The following is a 12,711-nucleotide window of genomic DNA, read 5'->3' on the forward strand; positions in this document are numbered from 1 at the left end:
AGGAGACAAGGTGTAAGGAAAAGCTGGTCGTTTCTTGTGACTAGAGTATTTGTCAACAACTGCATCTTTGAAGTGCAACACAGGGACCCTATGATGAATCTAATAGCTCTCCTTTGAATGCAAGAATAAGTGAGTGGAAGAATGATTTATGTTTTGTAGGGCAGTGTAAATAATGGAAGAAATGAGATAAGACTAGAAAGATTATTTAGTGACAAATACCATGAAAGCAACACTATTCTAAATTTTATTTGGAGGACTAGTGTCATCTTTTGAATCAGGATCCACTTGCATCAAGATCTATTGAAGTACTTCTAAAAACTGCAGATTCCTGAATCCTACCACAGATCTGTTGAATCAGATCCTCTCAGAGACTTAGCCAATGAGTCGTCATCTTCTGCACTCGTGAAAACCACAGCTGGAAACAATGCTCAATTCTTAAAACATTATTCTTTAACTTTTTTGGGTGCTCAACATCTTAGAGGATCTATCAAAAGCTATGGAAATTCCCCCTACAAAAACACATTCATTTTTACTGATAACTCCAGAGAGATCATGAAACCCCTGAGATGAACTATTAACTCATGGATGCATATTTATAAACTCCTGAAACCACAGCCAACAACTAATTCAGAGAAAGTCAGATGAGAATCATTGTTACCAGGAGTTATAGAGAGGAAAGGTATTTGGATGAAGTTGAAGAATAGAGACAAACTCTTTCTTCCTGTTTTGTCTACAACCCAACCTAATTTCATTTTATAAAACGGACATGTTCAACATTTAAAAGAGAAGATTTATGCTGGGAACCAGGGAGCTTCTTGGTCATTCCATCCTAAGTAAAGCATTTAACAAAAAAATTGAAATGTTTCGAGGGGGAGTAAAAAAGCTATTTAATGAGCATTTAAAAACTGATATGTTGTTTTGCCCTGTTTCAAATGACAAAAGAAGTTGTTGGAATTCTAGAAAGTGTATGAGTTAACTGTTTTTATACTTAAAGCTTCACATATTTAGATCGTATCTAAAAATCTTGTTCTCTTTCTGATAATGTAACATTTGGGAACCACAGTACGGCTCTATTTCCTCTAAAATTGAGAGCCATATCTGCAAATAACAACTAAAACGGTCTATTGCTGGAGATATGTCACATGGAACAAGATAAAGTCTATGAAAACAGCCCTTTAGAAAAGTCATGGCTGAACTCTAATGACCTAGATTATTTAATGCGAACATTGTGTGCAATTTTGGAGATTTAGGGCAGCCCTCCCTATCGTCAACTAAAGTAAGCCTGTTTATGTGACACCAAACATAGAAAGAGTTCAGAGACACAACCTGCTATTCTTCGTACTTGGGGCAGAATCACTGAACTCTATCCAAACTTGGAGCAGAGTCAGAAATAAGGTGAGAGGGAACCTTCCACACCGAGGGAGGACAGTGCTTCCTAAAGTGCAGAGAGAGCATTGTACCGAGTGAAGGAGTTAATCCTGTATCAGCTAACAACGTGTAGTAACACTTTGTAAACTTTTAGCCTTTGATTAACAAATAACATCATACTGTGCTTCCCAACTTGCAACTTGATTTTTTCCTCAACTCTTGTTTTGGAAGTTAGTTTGTGTTGATACATGTTGACAGATTCCTTTACTTTTGAGTGCTTAAAAGCCCACTGTTGTGTGAAAGTGCCACACCTTTGTTCTCCACGCTCCTAAAAAGAGCCACAGAGGTTGTTTTCAATTGTTTAGCATTATGAGCAGTGTTTCAACAGACATCTCCGTGCCTGTCTCCTTGTGCACGTGTGATAGGGTTTATTTAGGGTTCGTGCTGGGTGTGCATTTGCTGGGTCTTAGGATATAGCATCTTAAGCTTTGTTTAGGAATCCAAATTGCTATCCAAAGTAGGTATGCCAATCATGTGAGATTTGTAGTATTACTTTGTTGTGCAACTTGTGTCAGACTTGCAAAGGAAATGCTATTTTGATTTGCACCTTCTGGTTACTAGTGAGGTTTTGCATTTTTTTTTAACACATTGTCTCCTCAAGTGTATTCTTCCATGAATTGCTGATTAATGCCCTATGCCCATCTTTCTGTGGGCCAAGCACTGATTGAGGCCCCTGGGATACACTCTTGAACAAAACCAAGAGCACTGCTCCGTTAGAGCTTACATTCAAGGAAGAGAAAACTGGTAATAAACAATAAGCAGAAAAACACGTATATTCTGTAGCATGATATGTGATAAGTGCTTTTGGGGAAAAAAAAAGTGGAACAGTAAAGTTAATGGAATCAGGAATGCAGGATAGGCAAAACAGTTGATCGCAGTAAAGAGTGGTCGAGGTAGACCTCCTGGAGAAGGCAAGATTTGAGTCAACGTGAGAGTTCAGGAACAGTGAGAGGCTAGTGGGTCAGGAGCAAAGAGACAGAAGGGAAGAGCTACAGAGTTGAAAGCAGAAAAGCAGAGGGTTGTTACTTCGGGCCTCCTGAGCCGTTGTAAAGCCCTGGCTTTTAGCTGAATGAAACAGGGATCCACTGAAGGACTTTGCACAGAGGAGTGTGATGTGATCAGCCTTGTCATAAAGGAACCATTCACAATAAATTCTCAAGTGCTTACATACTATATATAGTTTCTACATAAAGAGCAACTTGGCTAAATCTCCCCTTCCTGTGGGAACATTCTGATTATAGATCAAGCTAAGACTGGGAAATGTTGAAATGGATTGCTCTTGTGCTTAAATGAGCAGCTAAGGTTTAGGGACTCAGATAAGCAGGGTGCGTTGCATGAGTTTTACATGTTTCCTCTGGAAGGCCTGGGCTGTTGCCTTTGACTTCTGTCCCTTAGCTTTTACCCACTTGCCACTCGGGAGTAAAGCTGCTCACTGCTACTGTTGCCCGCTCTATGCCAGGCCCTGGGCCAGCTGTTGTTTAAATGTTATCTCTAATACCTGACACCACAACGTGTGGAAGGTATTGTCATCGCCATTTGGGGAAGCTAAAATAGAATTAAATCTGTCCAACTCAAAGTCCCCAATTGCTTTATTATACTATTGGGTCCACCATGTACGGTAGGGCTGGAGAATTTCTCTTAACTAGATGGCAATGAGGATTAAAACAAGATGGCACTGAATAGTACATAAAACCACATTAAGATTTTTTTTTTTTTTATTTAAGTTTACTGATTTTGAGAGAGAGACAGAGCAAGCAAGGAAGGGACAAAGAGAGACGGAGAGAGAGAATCGCAAGCAGGCTCTGCACTGTCAGCACCGAGCCCCAAAGTGGCTCGATCTCATGAACTGTGAGATCATGACCTGAGCCGAAATCAAGAGCCAGACGCTTACTGACTGAACCACTCAGGTGCTCCCAGCCATGATAAGGTTTTAAAAATTATTTTAATGCCGGGGCACTGAATGGCTCAGTCAGTTAAGTGTCTGACTTTGGCTCAGGTCACGATCTCACAGTTCGTGAGTTTGAGACCCACATCGGGCTCTGTGCTGAGAGCTCGGAACCTGGAACCTGCTTCGGATTCTGTCTCTCTCTCTGTCCCTCCCCTGCTCACTGTCTCTCTCTCTCAAAAATAAATAAATGTTAAAAAAATTAAAAAAATTATTCTAATTTACATAACTTCGAAAGTATTCAGCTTCTATCTTTGAAGCTGACATATAACAAGAGCTGTTTTTTTTTTTTTTCTCTTTTCCTGTTCGTTTTGGCCCTTGAAAAGAAACAATTTATGCAATGAATTTTCAGTCTTTAGGAAGATTTATCCTCGTTCTCTAGACAAGTGTAGTTTCAGTCAAATATGCTAATCCGATATGCTAACATATTATTGAAACCCAGAGCAAGTGACTGGTTCAAAGTGTTCTAACAGATTTAAAATTTTGAAAGAGAAAAAATGTCTACCCCAGTGGACTGTGAATCACAAATTTTCCTCTACCTGAGTGAGAACACTCTGTAGGGTGATGGGTCTATTGTCTTCAAGTATATTTGTCAATTCTTGTGCTTCATGTGCTGGTAACACACGCAGTCCCAACCCCAAATGAGTTCTATCCGTTTGCAAATTAAAGCAGCACTTATGTCTCCAATTCAGGAATTTTCAAAGGCAGCCTTAGCCAAGGGATGCTTATGTTATTTTTTACATAACTATGTAAAGACCAAATAGTGAGTCTTTTTTTTTCTTCCTCTGAGCCTAGAAGTCTATGGTAATGCATGTTGCCTTTAAGTACACTTTATTTTTTTAAACTAACTTCAAGATAGACAGGACAGAATAAATTATTTCAGTGTTCGATTGTAATAAGTTGCTAGGCATATCATCATTTACTGCAAATAAATGTTCACGTCTGAACTAGGGAAACTTGTGGATGTGAACTCAACTGCCCCATCGCTAAATGGTGATGGGAAGTGATACTACTCACCGCCAGGTTCACCTTCCAGCTCTGTCTGGAGGAACTCTTTCAAGTTCACCTCAGTTGGATGGATTTGGATCTGGAGACGAAGACGGTATGCACGCGTGTGACTGTGTTCTGTTGAAATAAACATTTTCTCCTCGCAGATAGATCACTATAACAACCAAAAAAAAAAAAAAAAAAGCAAAACAAAGTATACAAAACAAAGTTTGTTTAAAATTAGATTTGATTAGGGTGCCTAGGTGGCTCAGTTGGTTGAACTTGAACGTCCGGCTCTTGATTTTGGCTCAGGTCACAGTCTCACAGTTTGTGAGTTTGAGCTCCACATCAGGCTCTGTGCTGACAGTGCAGAGCCTGCTTAGGATTCTCTCTTCCTCTCTCTCTGTCCCTACCCCACTTGTTCGCTCTCTCTCTCAAAATAAATTTAAAAATTGCATTTGAATATTCATTTTGAAAAATCTACCCCTATAAATCCATATACTAAAAAAAAAAAAGAAACCAGAAGATAAAAATGGTGTCCCAGTACATTTCCCCATGGCATGGACACAGCTTGAGGAAAAAAAAAAATAGTGACCTTCATTACTTCTCTAGAAAAAAATTTGCCTCTTTAGGAATTGCCTCTGTTTGCTAGGTTGTTCTCACTAAATTTCCCTTTGTCACATAGGAAATTTAACTGGAAATAATAGTGGCCTGTCTTCCCTTGACAGCATTTCCATATACGCATTTAAAAGACAAGGTTACTATGCAAAGCAGTCTGGTAAATTCTTTCCTTGCAAGGGCAAAACACTAGTTTACTCGTTCAAGATGATAAAGAGTTAAGACCAGAGTTCCTAACACGAAATTATCCCATGACACCCCCTCCCCCCTTTGCTTGATGAAAACATGCTCATGTGAAGTGAATTTTGAAACCGAATCCGCTGAGCACACTCTGCCTTCGGTGCCAGATTTGTACTGTGACATTCAGACTTCTGCCATGGCTGTTGCAATGTAAATAGGAAATTCTAAATGTGATTTGAATTGCCCTTTGGGGAGTTTTACACTGAGAGACGGTACATTTCCAAGGTAGCCAATGCTTAATACGGAGCAAGCCCAGTGGTTGGGTTGGAGACTTTTCTGCTTCAGAGCTCAAGTTGACAGGAAACTCCGCATGCCTTCCACAGGACCCAGGGAATTTGGCGGTTGACACAGCCATCTATAGTTTGGAAATAGTTTCTCTTGTTAGAAATGTTTTAGATTAGCCCATGAAAATAAGCCCCTTTATTATTCACATACGGTGATTCAGTTTTGAGGTGACAGCTGCCTACATAGATCCCACTTTAGAGATTGGCATACGCAATGATTGGTTTTTAATTAGTAACAAGCTTTTGCAGTTAATTAGAAGTCAGCCTTTCCTGTAACTGAGGCATCTATGCTACCAAATATATTTTATCAGCAGACGGACACGCTCAGACTTTTCCCATGACATGCCACTAAGTAGGCAGGCTTCTGTTGCACACAGAAAATGCATCATAAATTAAAATTTTATCAGAGGATGTTTCCAGAATTGCTAAAGTGAGAGTTGAATTCAAGGGTATTGAATTTTATGTGTTTTGTGATAATACCTATACAAAATTTTAGTTGAGTCTACCCATAAATGAATTACGACGTTGAGATTTCTTTAGAATGGGATTAAGAGAGATGCATTGTTGCGATTCTCCACTAGAGGGCCTTGGCTCCCTCTTTCCTGTGTGGGGTTTGGGCCAGGGCTCAAAAGAAAAAAAAAAAGGTGAATGTTACAGTGTTATTATTTTTCTCTCAAATTCATTGTTTTATATATCATGTATATGATAAATATATGAAAATTAAAAGTATTTTTTAAATAACAGTGCAGAAGTGTGTAGAGTTTGAAAAGCTTCACTGAACTCACCCCTCAGGGGTTTTTTTTCTTTGTTTTGTTGTTGTTGTTGTTTTTACACAAGTATATTTGTGACAAACATTATTTTTGCGTCTTGCTTACTTGTTTATTTATTAAACTAGATATTTTAGGCATCTTTTCATACCAGTTGACACATATCTGACTTTTCTTCCCTATGGCTTCAGAATATTCCTTTGTAAACCTTTAAAATGATTTGTTTACTAAATCCCATAAAAATGGACATTCAGATTGTTTTCATTTTTTTTATATTTAAAAAAATGCTGTGGTGAGCATTCTTGCATTTTTATTTTTTATTTTTATTTTTTTTACCCACAGAATCTGGGAGTTCCTCTGTAAGCTAAACCTCCTAGCTGCATAATTGCAGGGTTTATTTACTTAAAACCTTTTTAAAAAATTTCTTTTAGTGTTTATTTTTGAGAGAGAGAGAGAGAGAGAGAGAGAACATGAGCAGGGAAGGCAGAGAGAGAGGGAAACACAAAATCCAAAGCAGGCTCCAGCTCCGAGCTGTCAGCACTGAGCCTGACGTGGGGCTCGAACCCACGAACTGTGAGATCATGACCTGAGCCCAAGTCGGACGCTTAACCTACTGAGCCACCCAGCCGTCCCAATTATTTAGTTAAAACCTTAATAGATGTTGCAAGTGGTGTCTATCTCCAAAACCGACAACCACCACAACAAAACTGTCACTGATTTATATTCACCCTGTGTATGAAGATGGCTTTTGGCCCTAACACTGGCAAACGGTGGGTATGTCAAACCTTATAACCTTTGCCAGTCTGTCAAAGGAAAAGTAGTATCTTGACAGTAGTTTTAAAAATGTTTAGGTTTATGATAACCTCAACCAGTGAATTAAATTGACAATTGAAAAAAAAAAAACCATTTGTGGAAATTGTTACATAGATTTTTATCAGAAGATGACAGCAGAATGACCAGTTGTTAATAGTTACAGAAAAAAATGGTTTCCATAAACCAGAAACTGGTGATAATAATACTACTGCTGTATCTAAATAAATATTTCGCATTTTCCACAATACTTCAATATCATTTGGAAAAATCTTGTTAGAAAATTCTGTAAAATTTGGGGCACCTGGGTGGCTCAGTCGGTTAAGCGTCCGACTTGGGCTCAGGTCATGATCTCACAGTCCGTGAGTTCGAGCCCCGCGTCAGGCTCTGTGCTGACAGCTCGGAGCCTGGAGCCTGTTTCGGATTCTGTGTCTCCCTCTCTCTCTGCCCCTCCCCTGCTTGTGCTCTGTCTCTCTCTGTTTCTGTCTCCGTCTCTGTCTCTCTCTCAAAAATAAATAAATAAACATTAAGGAAATAAATACAAAGAAAATTCTGTCAAATAAAGTAGGCAGACATGAGAGATGAGAAGGAATAGAGGAGAGATGAATACATAGGAATGAATTCGTGAACAGTGTTCTTTCTGCTTTATCACTGTTATGATCTCCAGGTTAAAGAACTTCGGCGAGAAATCTTGAAGTTTCTCAGCTTGTTTCTCTCCCTTTTCCTTAGAGACTATCTAGCATAATTTGCCCATTCTTTTCTCTTCATTTTAAACTGCAACACCTCCCTTTCCTCTTGTTTTTTAGCAAAGAACAAAAATGCCCAGAATTGAAATGTCAAGTATTTTTGCCCTAACAAAATATTTTTATTACTAGGTTAAATATACACCCAAGTATCAGATTGAAAATAATTGCAACAAAAGTTGGCCACTTTGTTGTACCAGTTTTGTTCATTTTCCACCGACAGAAAACTGGTTCTTTTGGTGATAGCCATATATATCTTCCATGACCCAAAAATATCCCCTCCAGAGACAAGCCCACCTTGGAAAATTGCAAAGCAGGCAAGGCTTGTCTACTTCCCTTCCCCACCCCCTGCCATATTTTCCCCATCTGAGTACTTTCAGTCTTCCACCCTCCACCTAGCTGTGTTTAGCTTTATCCCAGTAATCTACACAGGAAGGGAGAGATTCTGAACTTCAGTGTTAGTTGAATATGTCTTCCAGGGTGTGGAGGGTGCATATAAATAGAGAACATTCAGAGACTCAAAGGAGAGTTTCTCTCAAAGGGATAATTTAGGGAATAGTGGGCGGGAGATGTATTTTCAAGCATAGAACACTTTATACGTGGTTTCTGGGCCTACTTATATGGAGCATCTTTGGCTCTGTGTAAATATGAAATTTCAGATGTAGAAAAAAAAAATGGCAAGGAACCATTAGGTGCACTAGGAGTATCGCTATTTCTTTCGATTTAGTGGTTTGCTCTATTCCTGTGTGTGTGTGTGTGTGTGTGTGTGTGTGTGTGTGTGTGCACACGTGTGGTTTGGTTTAGTTTTGGTTAACCAGTCTTCAAGCTTTAGAATAGAATGTTTTTAAACCCAAATTTCAGCTTTACTGGGGATGGGATTTTGTTGGACTCTGGCTGGTACTAATTGAGGAAACAGCTCCCTCCTTCTGTTTCCTACTCCAACCAAGAAGAATCAGATGACTTAAGTATCTCTATAATTTCTTATTTTGACGTCTCTAAATTTTTACAGTCTTATGTATTCCATTTTTAGTTATTAACTAATATATTTGCAATAAAGTTGGTGAAATGGGGCAGAATTGTTTTTGTTAGCTGCCAATTTATAAACTTGAAAAAATACTGTGTTGTTAGAAAAGAAAAATACATATGAATCAGGAAAAATGAATTAGTTATGTGCATGGGTATGGCTTTTTGTGTGAGAGAGAAATGAGTTAAATATATGGGACGAATTCCCATAAATATATGGGAGTGTTAATGTTATTTTAAGAAATAATAATTTAATAAAAACACATTTATACAAACCAGAAAGGAAAGGGAATTATATACATAAACTTGAATTTATTTCTGCCTTCTGCTGTAACTTTCTGTGTTGAAAATGTGATTTTGGATTATAAAATTCCAGGTGTGTAGTAATTTCTTATCAGTTGTGTATAATAACCTTTGACATGAATATTTTGAAATTGTTGTATATTCTCCATAACAGACATTGTGCATAAAATTTCCCATGCTCTGTATTAGACAGGTAAGAAATAATTTGACAGAGGGTCAAACACTGTTCAATATAATTGGGGAAACTATTTTTAAAATATGAAGACGTTTTCTAGTGGTTGAAAAGTTTATGTCCAGCTGCCTAGAAACAGTGTTGGTTCATTTACCAGGCACTGGAGCAGTACAGAGAAACAGAAGCTATGTGGGAAAGAGAGAAAGAAAAATAAAAAGTGAGAGAGAGAGGTAGAGAGAAAGAGGAAGGAATGATGGAAGGCAGGAAGGCAGGAAGGCAGGAAGGCAGGAAGGAAGGAAGGAAGGGAGGGAGGGAGGGAGGGAGGGAGGGAGGGATGGAGGGAGGGAAGGAAAGAAGGGAGAGAGTAAAGTTGATTTGTTATTGGTCATTTTCAGCTTGTCCACATGGACATTTTAGGGTTGCATTGTCACCTCATGTGTTACACATCAGTCTATCTCAGGGACCTCCTGATGCCTCCTTGATTGAATGGGGCCAAAGGAAACTATGGGAGTCACAGAGCAATTCTACCACATATGCCATACCCCTTGGAGCATCACACTTGGACCTTTTAACCTTTCGTTTTTTTTTTTTTTTTCCTATTTTCTTTTCTTTTTTGTCAAATAGATTCCAACCATTTAAAATGAATAAAATTCTGGGCGCCTGGCTAGCTCAGTCGGTTAAGCTTCTGATTCTTGGGTTTGGCTCAGGTCATGATCTGGCAGTTTTGTGGGTTCAAGCCCCACATGGGGGCTGGCAGCGTGAAGCCTGCTTGGGATTCTCTCTCTCCTTCTCTTCTGCCCCTCCCCTACTTGCACTCTCTCTTTCTCTTTCTCAAAATAAATAAGTAAACTTAAAAAATAAAAATAAAAAAATAAAATGAATAAAATTCTAGTTAATGAACATATACCCAAATGTGTTTCTTATACTTTAGTGTTGAGTTGTGAAAGTAGCTCCTTTCAAAACATTAAATTGTTATTGTGGAAAAGAAGCTGTACATTTCCAGTCCTTGAAGATGGTATAACCTCAATTCCCAGACACAAACACAGGTGATGAACTCAATTAATTCAAGAGGAAAAAAATCAGACCAGTTAGTGTAGGCAAAATAACCAGGTGAGTTATTGAATGTTTCATGTTTCAACCAGCCCTTTTGACAGCAGGTTGATTAGGTGACAGGAAGAGGTACAGGAATTTTGTATCCTTGGGTGAGTATGTGTCCTGCCAGTATTTTAGCTTCGTACCCATGCTGTTAGCATCCACAGGTGCACATGTATGCCACTTTCTATTAAGTTGCATTCTCCAGAGACCCAAAGATATGCTTATATGTTTCTAAATAACTAGCTTGTGCCAATGTTGAAAACCTTCAGATTTCACAAGAGCTTACACTTTGGCAAACTATTAAAAGGAAAAATATCTCTAGCGCTTCTGGGATGTATCATCTTTTGTTGGCAACACTGAATCACCGAGCATTCTGGGTAGAATCCTCTGAAGAACTTATGTGCTGTTTGTGTAGAAAAGTGCTTTTTTTTTCTAGAACAGTTTTCGAAAAGATTTTGTTTTGCAAAATAGGTACCTTTATAGAGATATCAAAAGCAGTTGAATTGTCACACATTTCTAGACTGTTATACAGAGTTCTCTCCCCTCCCAGATCCAAAGCAGAAAGTAAATGATAAAGATGAACTTCTAAAATATTAGGATTGGTGCTATCTCATTAATATTAGACATCTTCAACATTTAGTTTTAATTTAGCTTGGCTTTAAAAACTGGGTACTATAAGCATTAAAAATTATATATTCATGTTATTTGTGACCTCTAGTTTCTAGTTAAAACTCACTGGAAAAAGCAGAGTTAGTGTCATATACCAAAAACAATAATGATCTGTTATTATTTGAACTTCCAAGTCTTCCTTTTCCTCAGTTGTGGACACACACTGCCTCAACTCAGTTCAACCAACATTTAATAAAATTGCAGTCTGACTTGTGACATGATGAGATTTACCATGCTCATAAAATTCTTACTTGATGGTCATGTTTGGCCTGGCCTTAGCTCTTGCCTCACCTCACTACACCTCCTTCACTTACCAAAATTGTCTTTTCGGGAACAAATTCTTTCCCCCTTGTCTCCCTGTGGCAGCCTTTTCACTCCCTCTCTCTACTCCTGCCTTGCACTAAATCCTACAAGTAAACCCATTAAAACCATATCATCTATTAATTTGATTTGGCTGCAGCAAGGAAATTAAGACAACATTATCCATGTTACTGGATAGTCCCCGTTTGTGGTCTCAATCATAACCTTAGAAAAACTTCATTCCCAGGAACCGTGCAGTTAGCAAGCTCTCGGAATTACCCTACTTATCCATCAAACTACTTGAAACCATGGCAAAGTTTGTTCCTCCATATTTTATTAAACTCAATTAAGTAATGGGGTATTTTGTCATCGGTCCCAACTTCACCTTCCAAGGAAAACCCACGGCACTTTACAGTTCCTAAGATGCCAACCATTTATTTCTTTGTGGTGTTGAGGGTAATTTGATTTATGTCTTGCTCTAGTTAAGATGCCCATGTTTTCAAACAGTTTTGACTTGGAGTTAGAGGCTAAGGTCAAGTTAACAATGGTAATCTGTCTCTCTGTTTGCAAACAATGAATCACCATTTGGATTTTAAGACTATGGTAAGCTTTCGCTTGGCAGCTCGGTTCAAAGGTTGTCAGGAAAATGTATGAAAGTGGCCTGTGCCTGGAACCTCTGGTCATAGATGTCAAGGATTTTCTAACAAGGCCACCAATATAGTTGTGAATAATTGGTCAGAAGGAGGAGTGGTTAAAGAAGCATTAGTCCCATGCCCTATTTAGACTGGATTGATTTGATCTAGACTTAATAATATTAAAAGCTCTTCTAGTCATTCCCAGGGCACGAATGAAAATGCTTTCAAATTATTAAGAAGGAATGTGGCTTATTCAGGACAATATGTAAGGACAGAGTGATACAAGGAAGTAGTTCATTTCAGTCCTTTACTTTGGATCAAATAAACTGCCATTAGGAAGAGAAAGAGCTTCACAGAGAGTTGCAATATTTTATTACTAATTGAATTGGAGTTTGTTTTGGAGAGTTGGCAGTTAACATAGTTGAAGTTGAGATGAAAATTCACAAAAGTTAGGGGCCAATTTTCTTCAAACGTCTTGTTGTTCTTATTCATCAGGAATTCAGACAAAATGATGACTTTGAAATAAAGAAAACTCTGAGATCTGATCAACTTTGAGTTTTTTCTAAGTAAGCTAAGTGGCTGCCACATAGTAAGCATTGAATTAATACTGCAAATTGGGTGCATGAAAATGTTAGTAGAAATTTATGAGTGAGTATTGGTATCTGTCTGTAAAATACTGGTGTTAAGAAAAG

Source organism: Puma concolor, chromosome C2, assembly GCF_028749965.1.
Source record: "Puma concolor isolate L17-30 chromosome C2, mPumCon1.1.hap2, whole genome shotgun sequence".
Taxonomy (NCBI): domain Eukaryota; kingdom Metazoa; phylum Chordata; class Mammalia; order Carnivora; family Felidae; genus Puma; species Puma concolor.